The sequence below is a fragment of the Equus quagga genome, unplaced genomic scaffold (assembly GCF_021613505.1).
Source record: "Equus quagga isolate Etosha38 unplaced genomic scaffold, UCLA_HA_Equagga_1.0 208639_RagTag, whole genome shotgun sequence".
NCBI classification, from domain to species: Eukaryota; Metazoa; Chordata; class Mammalia; order Perissodactyla; family Equidae; genus Equus; species Equus quagga.
Window position 1 is genome coordinate 1 of NW_025799059.1, and position 12,093 is coordinate 12,093.

General features: G+C 43.1%; 1 long non-coding RNA gene across 1 annotated transcript; it reads left to right on the forward strand.

Moving 5' to 3' along the window:
- The first annotated feature begins 14 nt into the window (after positions 1-14).
- Positions 15-2,222, forward strand: LOC124233646 (uncharacterized). Its single transcript, XR_006887113.1, has 3 exons — positions 15-319; positions 494-552; positions 1,199-2,222. It is a non-coding gene; the product is annotated as an uncharacterized LOC124233646 (long non-coding RNA).
- Positions 2,223-12,093: the final 9,871 nt, after the last annotated feature.

A 12,093-nucleotide genomic window follows, 5' to 3' on the forward strand; every position in this document is an offset into this window, starting at 1 on the left:
TCAGAGAGGTAACAGGGAGCCAGGCCGTGCAGGGCCTCGTAGGCCACTAGAAATTCTTTGGCTTTTGCTGTACGTGAGATCTGAAGTCCCCGAAGGCTTGGCTTCTTAGAGGAGTGACAAGTTCTGAATTGCGTGTTGCTAGGAGCCCTGTGGCTGCTTGGTGGTGAGGAGGCTGGAGTTGGCCTCGGGGTGAAGCAGAGAGACCAGCTAAGAGGGCGCTGCCCAGAAATCCTGGTGACAGATGGTGGGCCCTGTGGGTGAAGCCTGTGTGCCCTTGTTGTCCTGCAGAGGGAACAATCAGGACGAGGAGGAGAACCAGGTGAGAGCAGTGCTGGGGCACTGAGGGAGGTCCACAGGGAGTGGGGGGCGCGGGGGCCCAGCGCAGTGGGCTGGAAGTGCTCCCGGGCTCAGGCCATCGCTGGCCGTTGTGAGTGCATCGGGGCAGCAATAGGTCACGACGGGAGTGTAGAGACCACGGCCTGTCCTTTCTCAGGTGTCAGCGTGAAGAAAATGAGAGCGCTGGGGAGAACGAAGGCAGGCTGTTTCCTTCAGGTATGTATTAGTAATCGCTGACAACTGTGGAGTGTGCACTCTGTGCTGGGGACTGTGCTGAGCACTTCACGTTCTGTACACGAGGAATCTGAGGCCAAAGGAGGTGGAGAACTCGCCTGAGTGCCCTAAGCCAAGGAGAGGCAGCAGTGGGATGTGGGCCTGAGCAGCCTGGCTCCTTCTTCGCTGCCCAGAAGCACAGGGTGGTGCTCAGTGGCCAGAGCCTGGTGACCTGCTGTGTGGAGACACGCATCCTTCTGCTCCTTCCTCCCCTCAGTCCAGAAACACTCCTGGGGGTAGAGGTATTATGTTGTGTTCTATTAGCAGAGTTAAATTGTAGACAGACTCCCCCATGCAAGCAGTTAGAAGAATTTTTAGTATTTATTTCCTCGTTTAACTTGTCGGAAATTTCTAAAGTAAAGCAATTTTTCTTCAGAATGAATTATTTTCAAGTAAATGAGGATCTTTCAAAGATAAGCTTATTACCTTGCATCTTAGGTTTGCAATAAAACATTTTGCTGATTTAATTTGGATGATTATTGATGCTTCAACAGTGTAATAAAATCATTTTAAGAACATAATTGTGAACACGCCCAAGATCTCCAGGTTTTAACCCATCTGGTTAATTCTGTTCTATGATTTTTTTCAGTGCATTCATTAGCAACTATATCAAGGAATAGCCTCAGTGCAGCGAGGGCAGCCCTTGAATGAGAAAGTTTCAATCACAAGGACTGCCAGATGCAGATGGACTGTCTCTAGTCCTGGCCTCTTCCCTGCGCCTGGTGGGTGAGCAGGCCAGGCCTAGCTGAACGTCTTCGTGGGCCACTTCTTATGGAGTGCTGTTTGTTTGGCACGTTTACATCAGACGTACAGTTTCACCAGCCAAAGCAATGACAAGGGAATTCCATTCCTGGCTGGGTCTTTCCCTGAAGGCATCAGAGGGCATTCATGTATATTGTCTATACCACCTCTCTCCCACCCATTTCCTTCAAATCCCCAGGCCATGAGGAACACATTTCTCCATCCCAGACTGCAGTGGTTTCTTGCCACTCTACCACCACCATCCCCACTCCCTTCTCCTAGCAAGAAAGAGTCCTAAGGAGAAGAAGGGTCCAGTAACCACCAGACCATGCCAGATCCTCCTTAGTGGGTTGGCTAGAACTCTGAGTCAGGGCACTCACCTGTGTTAGTAATCTTTATTCTGTCAAAATCTTAAAAATTTTTAATTAATGACTATTTAGTTTCATATTACCTTTACTTTAGTTACTAAGCCACACTAACACAAACTCACACTCATACACATACACGCACACACTCATGTTACAATTATTTTAGAGATTGTAAACTTTTAGATATTATTTGTTTTGACATTGCTATCACAATTATGTGTTTAATTTGGTTTGAATGTAAACTTTTCCTGAATGACTCAGCAATAAATGTGAGTTGTAAATAAGAGAACTAATTTACAAATAGCTATTCCTCTTATTACATAGAATGTATTATCCTTACCATTTTTAAATATTATGAAGAATATATAGAGTGTAAGCTTCTTGAGGACAGAGATTTTTGCCTGCTTGTGTTACTGCTGATTCTCCAGTGCCGAGATTGGTACATGACTCATAGTAGGAGCTGAATCATTTATTTTGTTGTTTTTGTTAAAAAGGAAATATATAGTAGTCATATACAATAGATATTCAGTCATGGTTCTTAAATTGGGATAACTTTGAGCATTTATTATGAAGAAAATAGGTGTCTTTATTTAACTCTTTCATTGACTCCGTTGGTTAGATTTTTGACCAAAAAAAAGCATTTTAAAAAATATATTTTTCAATAAATATTTTTAAGTTAAAAAGAACATAATATCATATTTCATCAAATCTCAATACCATTAATTATAAGACATGCCATTGTTTTACATATCACTAAGAAAGACTAAAAAACTATCATTTAAATTATGATGCCATTGATTGTAAAATCTATCCTTATTTCAAAGATGTTAAAATGTGGAGGGAAAATGTGTATCTTAGAAGAGATGAAATATGGTATATAGGAAGTTTAGGAATTTGAAAACAATCATATGTAAAGTTGCTACTCTAAGATGTCTGACATATGACCATTTTGTATATTCTTTTCAGTTCTTTATATATAAATATATGTATATGTATATACTTTTTTTTTACATTTTATCATGGAAAACTTCAAACATATATAAAGTATAATGAACCACCGTGTACCAATCACCCAGTTTGAACATTTATAAACTCATGGCCTATCTTGTTTAATTTCTATCGCCTCTCATCTCCCAACCACTAGCTTTTGGTTTGTATTCCTCGCTGTAATGATATTCCGATGATCAGGGACTGTGTCCATCTTGTACACCATTTTATCCCCAGCACCTAGGACAATGTCTAATAACATATAGTGGCTATTCAATTCATTTTTGCTGGATGAATATATTTATTCAGATAAAATAAACACTTCCCTAGAAAAATCTAATTTATCAAATAGGTCAAGAAATAAACAGAAAGCTTTAATAGTCTTCTAATCATTGAGTCAGTTAGTTAAAAAATTTCTGATAAAGTAAACAAGCTCAGATGGTTTTATAAGTAAGTTCTGCCAAACAGTGAAGGATTGGTTGATTCCAATAGACATAATCTCTTTCAGGAAGTAGAGTAGGAGGGAGCACTCCTCACCTCATTGATGAGGCCAGCATAAGCTTGATACCAAAACCTGACAGGGACAGAAGAAAATAGAACGATTACATGCTTTTCTCAACCATGAACATAGATGCAGATGTCCTAAATGAAACGTAAGCAAATCAAATCAAATGGCATAAAAAGTTAGTAACAGGTCATGGTTTCATGTTAGAAATTCAAATAATGTAATTTATCACATGAAATGATGAATGGGAAAATCATAGATCATTTTACTAGAAAGAAATTAGATAAAATTGGTAATTAATAAAAGAGAAAAATCTCTCAGCACACTAGAAATAGAAGAAACAGTCCTTAACCTGATTAGAGGTATTTTGGGGAAAAAACCCTACAAGAAACATCCTGCCTCATGGGAAATGTTGAAAGCACTTCCTTTCAGGCAAAAAAAAATCCCTGAGACTAAAGCTCTTAATTAGACTACTCAGGCAAGATAAATCAATACAAGTTTGACGATGAGAAAAGAGGTTACAAAGCTGTCATTCTTCACAGATGATGTGATTTTTTTACTTAGAAACCATAAAAGAACCAGATATTAGCCATTGGAATTCGTAAGAGAGTTTAACAAGGGTACTGGATACAAAATCAACATAAAAATCGATTTTACTTCTACCAGCAACAGTGCATTTAAAATGTAATCAACCAAAAAAGACGTTCCATTTTGAATAGCATTATTGTATACCTAAGGATGATCAGGCAGTTCCACCCATTAAAGAATCACCTTGTAGTGAAGCTGTGTTAATTTAAAAAGCAAATTTGCCAGTTATTATATCTAAAAATGAGTTTATTCAGGAATAACCAAAAGAATTGCAATTCGGGATGTACATGCTATGGCAAACCATAGTCAAATCTGGAAAAGAAAGAAGGGGAGCTGCTTTTATAGAGAAAAAGGGGGAGTAGGGAGGGGCCGTTTCAAATGAAAATTCACTGGGGGAAAGTAGCAGTTCATTGGCTGAGCTGTGGTTTTTCTCATTGGCTGAGCTGTTGCAGGTGGGAAGAGAAATCTTCCTTCAGTGGTTTTACTTCCTGTCCAAGAAGCAAGCATCAGTCTTTTCCTTTTTGGTGTAAATGACAGTGTGTGATAGGGCATGAGAGCTCCCCTATGGGCCTTCCCAACTCCAAATTAGTTAAGGTTTCTTTTATTAATTTCCACAACTGGAAGAAGCTTCAGATCTCATCAGGATTAAACTTCATCCTTGGGACAGAGGGGAGATTGCTACCCAGCTAGAGAAAGGAAGTATGCTCTTGGCATAGTTGGAGCCACAAGGCACGTCTTCATACAGAGCACCATTGTCGACATCCAAATACGGTCTATGTCCTGACCACATTCTAGTATTGGCTAAGTGCTTTCTGCTTTGTCCCTTCACTCTCATCCTGGCAATGAAGGGCAGGGGGAAGAACAAAGGGCCGCGGTTGAACATCCAGCGCCAGCTGCTTTGTTGAGAACAGAGGGGAGGGAGGGAAGAACTCATGTTTGTTGAGCGCCTGTTATCTGCTAGTTACCAGGAATGTCCACATCACATCAGCATTAGATGTTGAGATGGCTGAAATAACTCACTCAGCAGAACAACGGCATGCTGGGAGAGAAGGGAAACTAAGTCAGAAGAAGGGAGTTAGTGAGAACCAGCCAAAAGTTGTAAAGCAAGCTCACCTAGCCATCCTGTCCTCTTCATGAGCATCTCCCCTTCAACAGACGTGGAAGCTAAGAATCAGGGTAAATGACTCCTCCAGGATCCCACAGCTAGTTAACAGTAGAGCTCAATTTGGGTTCTCTTCTGTCCCAGAGAAGCCGCACACCCTTCTTGTACCAACACGGCACGCAAGAGAGAGAAAAGGGGGTGTCTGACTTTGCTTGGGCATCTCTGCAGGTGGATGTCAGGTGTTGAACTGCAGAAGAACTCAAATAAGAAGGGAAACACCATGAGATAGAGTGCCCCATTCCTCCTTGGCAGCTGGCAATATGGGGGGGGGGGGGGGGAGAGCAAAAGAAAGAAAGAATGAAAAAAAAAGAAAGAAACCGAGGTAGCTGAAAGGCATACATTCTGGAGAGCTCAAAAGGCAAAACATAAAAAATTATATTCTAGCTTGGAATTTATCTTAATGAGCAAGACTCAATCAATGGAAAGTGACAGATGGGATAATTTAAAGTTCAAGTTTCCTTCTGTTTCTTTGTACGACAGAAAACAAACTTTTTAAAAATCTTTTTTCTTCCCAGCTAGAGGGATCCTGAGACCCACAGGAAAAAGAGGGCACCATGTCCCTTTCTTCACAGCCCCTTCTCCCAAGTGATGGAGAAGAAGGAACAGAGTGCTCTCACTCCCTCTCCTTAGGCAAGGAGCTTGCGCTAGGGGACAGAAGGAGGGTACATTTTTGGAGGGTTTCAACTCATGCTTTTGTAGTCTTTGGACATCACCTTGACTTGTGACCCAGCAAGTTCTTTAGCTGACAGAAATGTGTACAGATGTTCAACAAAAGATGTGTACAAGAAGTGACTGCGTAGAGTAAGGAAGAAGTAGAAAGCCTAGTTAGGAGCCTATTAGAATAATCCAGGAGAGTGGTAATGGAGGGTTTGACAAGTGCAGTAACAGTGGAGGTGCAATGACCTGGTCACATTCAGGTTCTTGTTGAACATAGAGCTGAGGATTTGCTGATGGAGTTAATGTGGGGCATGAAGGAAACAGAGGAGTCAAGGAGGACACAAAGGTGTTTGGCTTGAAGAATAGGAAGGAAAGAATTGCCATTTACCAAAATAAGGAAGAGAGGGAAAGGAGATTTGGGAGGAAGAAAACACAAAGTCTTAATAAATAAACCCTTCACAAATAATAAATAATTCTATTTAACAGAGTAAACCTATGAAATCAGAGAAACTAAGTTTCCCGTAAGTGTTCCAATATATAAACAATAGATAAACCTAGTAAGAGCTCTACTTAAAATTCCAACTCTAAAGTCATTATTCAATTACGTATTTTAAATGGGAACAACAGGAGCCACAGCGTCTCTGGGCCGAGCTGTCGTGGGCAACTAGAGGGGTTGACCTGCAGCATTACCTCATAAAACACATGAATTATTAAAGAAATTGAAGTGAGTGTCATCGCCCTAATCAAGTGGTGCATTATGTGCATATAAGTGATTATGATGTTAGAGAAAGTGATGTAATGATCAGAGTGGTAATTTGATTTTGGTGTTGATAGTAGACTAAAAGCAAATTCCTGTTGTAAAATCATATAACCCCTCTTTTTATCTTTTTAACATCTATGGAGATGACTGTATGATTATCCTCTTTTGGTCTCTTAAAATAGCAAATTAAGAGAGTTCTTAACATTGAACCTTCTTTACATTTCCTGGCCATAGTCATCATTCTTTGAAGATGCAGCTCTGGATTATGTTGGCTAATATTTTGGGCTTTCCTATTAATGTGGCAGATATGTGTGGCCTGGGTGCCAACAATGTCTGGCTGAGAGATGCATGAATAAGCAGGAAAATGTGTTCTCACAACCTCACACAAGGGGCATCCAGAGGCCAAGGGTCCTCTGAGGAACTAGGAAGGGCACGCACCAGGCACACTCTTCAGCTCCAGAGCACTGGAACTCTCCCCTCTCCACCGGAAACGGGCTCCACCCTCAACATATAGAGCCAGGCGTCCTGGGCTCCTCCCTTGGTCCCTGACTTTCGCCCAAGACTAGCCTTGGGACCTCGGCCCCGCCCCTCTGGTTCCGGCCCCGCCCCTCAGTCTGTGACCCCGCCTCCTCGAGGGGCATTAGGCCCGCCTCTGCGTCCTCCCTGTCCCATGCGTGCACTCCATCTGGCGCCTGCGCACTAGCAGCCACCGGCTTGTGGGCGGAGCCCGCGCAGGCTCCAGGTACCGCCCATGGCCGCGCCTGCCCCTGCCCTGGGCCCGCCTCCGCGGACAGGAACTTCCGGTGATGTCTGAGAATGTCTAGATCAGTGGTAATGCGATTCCACAGTGTTTGGTAAAGACTCAAAGCAAATGCCTCAGGTAAAATCATACCCACTGACCTGAAATAAGGCTAAACAGAGACACGGGATATTTGTCTCTGCCTCCATCTTCTGACCCAGCTCTCCAGGTGGACAGTGACTTCAGGCTGCCTCAGCTGCTGAGTCCACACTGCCCCAGACCTCAGTGATGATTCTGAGCCCACCTGTCTTATGCAGAACCTGAGAGACGTAAGGAAGCAGATAGCAGGAAGGGGAAGGAACATTCTCTCTGGGAGGAACAGCTCCGTTGGGCACACCTTTCCCCAAACGCTCCCAGTCCCCACCCGAATAACTGCTTGCTCCCTCTGCTCCGTGTGCCTGCCCTTGATCTCTCTGCGTCCCACTTGCTCTGAGTCTTGCATCAATGATCCTCCTTCCTGAACATCAATCACTCTCTCACTCAGCAGTCGATCCTTCACCTCTCAGAGATTCTCAACCTCGAAAAATCCTCTAAATGGCACAGTCCTTCCTCTCTCCTTACACTCCCCAACCAAACGGATGGGAAACGCACCCCGTCCTTGCTCCCTCTCCTTCCTCACTGTCCCGGACTCCTTAACCCTCGGAGCCTGGATCTGATCCCCTCATTGTACTGGCCTGCACTCAAATGACGCAAATGAACATCTCATTATTAAATGCCACTGCTGCTTACTTCTCCATCACATCTGACCTCTCAGAAGCATTTGGTGACTTCTTGAAATTCTTTCCGCACTTACTGTCCCCAATATTTACCTCTCATGGCCTCTGCTTACTCTCTAACAAACCCTTCTCCATCTCCTGCTACCTACAGGTGGGCTTCTTCAAGACTGTCTTCAGCATAAAAAAGGTACAATTGAGAATTTTCGTATGATCCCTGTTTTGTAATAGGAAAAAATGTATACATGTGTATAGAAAACTGACTGGAAGGGAACATATAAAAATGTTTATAAATGTTTTTTAAAAGTAAAAAGCAAACAAAAATAAAAATCGAAGTGGTTCACTCTGGATGAGTGACATTAGTGTTCATTTTTAATTGTCTACTTTATGTCTTTATGAAATTACAAGCTCTTTTCAGTATAAAAGTCACCAGTTTTATAATCAGAAAGAGCACACATCTTCAAAAGAAATGAAAAAATTCAGGTTACATAATATTAACATAGTGTAATGCTTATAAGGTTAGAAAAAGAAATGAAAATAAATTTCATACACAGTATGCATATATATAAGTTTATACATATATAAATCTGCAAAGGAAAGACTAGATGAAAATAAAGCAAAATGTGAAAAGTGTTTCAGTTTTTATGGCAAGAATAAAGTTAATTTTTCCTAATAATCTCCATTTTCAATATCCCCCTGATGAATATCTGTTTACCTTCCCTCACATACAAATAAATTTCACGCCATTCTAGAGTGCTGTGAGGTTAAGAGCCCACAGGCTATAGATCACATACACTTGGGTTGCAATTGTGCCCCTGCAACTTACTAGCATTGTGTCCCAGGGCAAGAACTTTTGCGAGTTGTTCCCAGCTATCTAATTAGAGGAAGTCTCTAATCATCTAATGACATTGGCATGTGATTGAGTGTGAAACACAGCAATCACACCCCTTTAGTAGAGTATGTGCTCAACCCAAAGGCCTGAATTTAATTATGAACTATCAGACAGTGTAGGATGCCCGCAGGAAGATATTTTGTGTAATCCTTGTTCATCTGTGTGTTATGCATTGTGTGCATCTGTGTGTTATACGTTGTGTGTGTGCTTCAGCCATGTCCTATCTGAGCATCACCCTCACTGTTTCTAAAGGCACTTTTAATGTTCAACAGAGGTGAATGTTTGTCAGAAACATAACATTTAGTCAAAGCCTTTTAATAAACAAAACTGACCGAAGTGGGAATTCACTAGTGGGATAGCTACCAATGACAGAGACATCCAGTGTGAGTTAAACCACTGGGACTTGGAAGAACACATTTTCCTCCGAGCCCTCCTGTCTAGACTGTTGACTACTTTCGTATTGTCACACATAGGTCTAGAAGACCTGCCAACTTGATCTGCAATTCCATGACTAGGTATATACCCAACAGGAATACATATATACTTTCACCAGAACACGTGCTACAGGGATTTTGAAAGATTTTATTTTTTCCTTTTTCTCCCCAAAGCCCCCTGGTACATAGTTGTACATTCTTCATTGTGGGTCCTTCTAGTTGTGGCATGTGGGACACCGCCTCAGCATGGTTTGATGAGCAGTGCCATGTCCGTGCCCAGGATTCAAACCAATGAAACACTGGGCCACCTACAGCAGAGCACGTGAACTTAACCACTCGGCCACGGGGCCAGCCCCTACAGGGAGTTTTATAGCTGCATTATTTGTAAAATGCAACACTGGAAACACCCAAATGAGCATCAGCATCAGGATGGATAAATCCATGGTGCTCTATTTGTACAAAAAAATCCTATACAGCAACAAAAATCAAATCAACCAAACTTCATGCAACAATGTGAATGACTCTCACAAACATGATGTTGAGTAAAGAAAGCAGACCAAAAGGAAAATATCTGTATCACTTCATTTAAATAAAGCTTAAAAACTGGTAAAACTCTGGTGTCTGAAGCCAGGATGGCAGTTAGTTATCACTGGGTAGGAGGAAGGGAGGAATAGATGGGAAGGAGCCCAGCTGGTGCCAGTGTTCTTTCTTGGGTGGGATTTCATTCCATTTCTCTTTGAGCTTTTTTCAGAGTATCATATGTCACAATAACAAAAATGTTTTGTTTTCTCAACAAGCAGAGCATCTCTGTAGTATTTAGGGATGCAAGCTTAGGTGGGAAAACAAACAAATAGCAAATTTGAGAGGGAGGAAGAATATTGTGAATAACTGGGGCCAGATGTAGGGTTTTGAGTTTGCTGGAAAGTTGCATTTCTTTGTCTGGATGATAGTTTCAGGATTTTCTTTGTGATATATCATTGAGCTGTGCATATGTGTGATGTATGCATGTCTATATTTCACAATTACATGCAGGAGCATATGTGTGTGGGTGCTCAGGACTTGGATGTGGACTGGACTTTCTGGATCATATGAGAGCAGGTGAAACACAGGTTCAACCTTCTCCCAAATACTCAGAACATCACCCCCACATTCTATCCAAGAGGACTAAAAGGCTTCATCATTTCCAGCACATATCCTCCCAAACTCTGAACCCCATTCCCTCATTCTGTTCCAGCCATTCTTCCCTTGTATTCCTTAAACACGATAAAGTGATTACCTCAGACACTTGTTTTTTCCTCAGGCTGAGAAATAAAAAATCCAAGGGCCCTTGAGGCAGTGGGAATGAGGGGATTTGTTGACTAGTTATGGAAGTTGGCAAAAGAAGCTAGTAGTGAAGAGGATTTGGACTGAGTAGGGGATGTTGGGCTTCCTTGTCCTCTGGATAGCATGTAGATTTGGCCAACAAGAGGCAGGAGGCAGAAATTAAAGAGTGGAAGGAGAGAGTATTTTGTGGACACGGTGTGAGGCCCTCTCCACAGCCTCTGGTCCCTGAGGTACACGTGCACCAAGAATTTCACTCTGTTAAGGCCAAATCCAGTCTCCAATCATACCTTTTGAGAAAAGTCCCCTTAGGAGAACCATAGCCAAATTTCTCTCTCTCTCCCCCCACCCCCTCCCCAGTTAGCCTCTCCCCATTTGAATTTCTTACATGCGATTCTGACTGCGAAAGAGACAAATCACACCCTCCAAGTTGACACTTTGAGACCTCAGCCCTCTAATAGGTGAAGGGCATTTTCCTCCTGTAAGCTCAGCTCACCACCGAGCCTCTGTGAAGAGCCTCCATGGCCTTCAACCCACCCAGACTCTCCCGTGTTAGTCCACGCCCTCCTGTGGGTGGGTGGCCAGAACTCACATGAGTGTGTGTGATTGCCTTCCTTCCCAGTCCTCCCTGGATGGTCAGGGACCCCTGTGAGATGGGGGGTAGTCGTAGCCAATTGTTCTGGGGGGTCAGCCAAGTCTGAGATGAGTGAGAACTCCACCTGAACATCCTGCTGCGCTCCTTGAGGCATCTTTACTACATACGTCCACGTTGAAGACTACTTGGCACGTTTCAGTTACCCTTGGCTACATTCCTCCCTGCTGCTTCTTTTTTCACTCACTATGTTGATTGTGAGCTTTACCCATGTTGGTACGTGAAGCTTTATGGTCTACATGTTACGTCTTCTGTTGGATGCCAGCGGACTGTAGGAGGTTGGCTATGATCGGTCTCTGCTTCCTGGTGTGTCTCCTTCTTGCCCTACCTTCTGGTCTCCAGCCTCAGGTATTCCCTTTCCTCAGCTCACAGCCTCTGTTTGCTCATGAGCAGTAGGTTATAGTCACCCACACAGGGGTGTGAAGACCCTCCTCTCCATCCCACGGCCACACCTGAGCCACTAAGAAGAGACTAGCGGCTATATTTGACAATGACACAGCAGAGTGTGCACAGCCAAGGGGACAGGAACAGGGAGGAGGGTGAAAAGTGTTCTGCATAATTATGTCAATTGTTGTGCATAATAAAGAGCTAGGAGACATTGGGCTAAGGGGAGAGAGAACAACAGCCCCTGAGACATGGCTGGAGGAGGAGAGACAGGAAGGGTGTTGTAGAAATGCTCTACAAGCTGTGAGGACACAGAGGATGGAGAAGGGAGGAGCAGGGATAGAAATGCACCTGGAGTTTCCCTTTGGATCTCCCTGTACAGAACAAATAAGGGTCGTGCTTGGAGTATGTGATGGTTTGAACTTTTCCCCCTTGATCACATGTAAGCTTACTCATCATCTAGGCTTTCTCACATCCCCTTTCCCCTTAGCTCTCCCTGTCCTCCTCTCAGCTTAGCCCTCA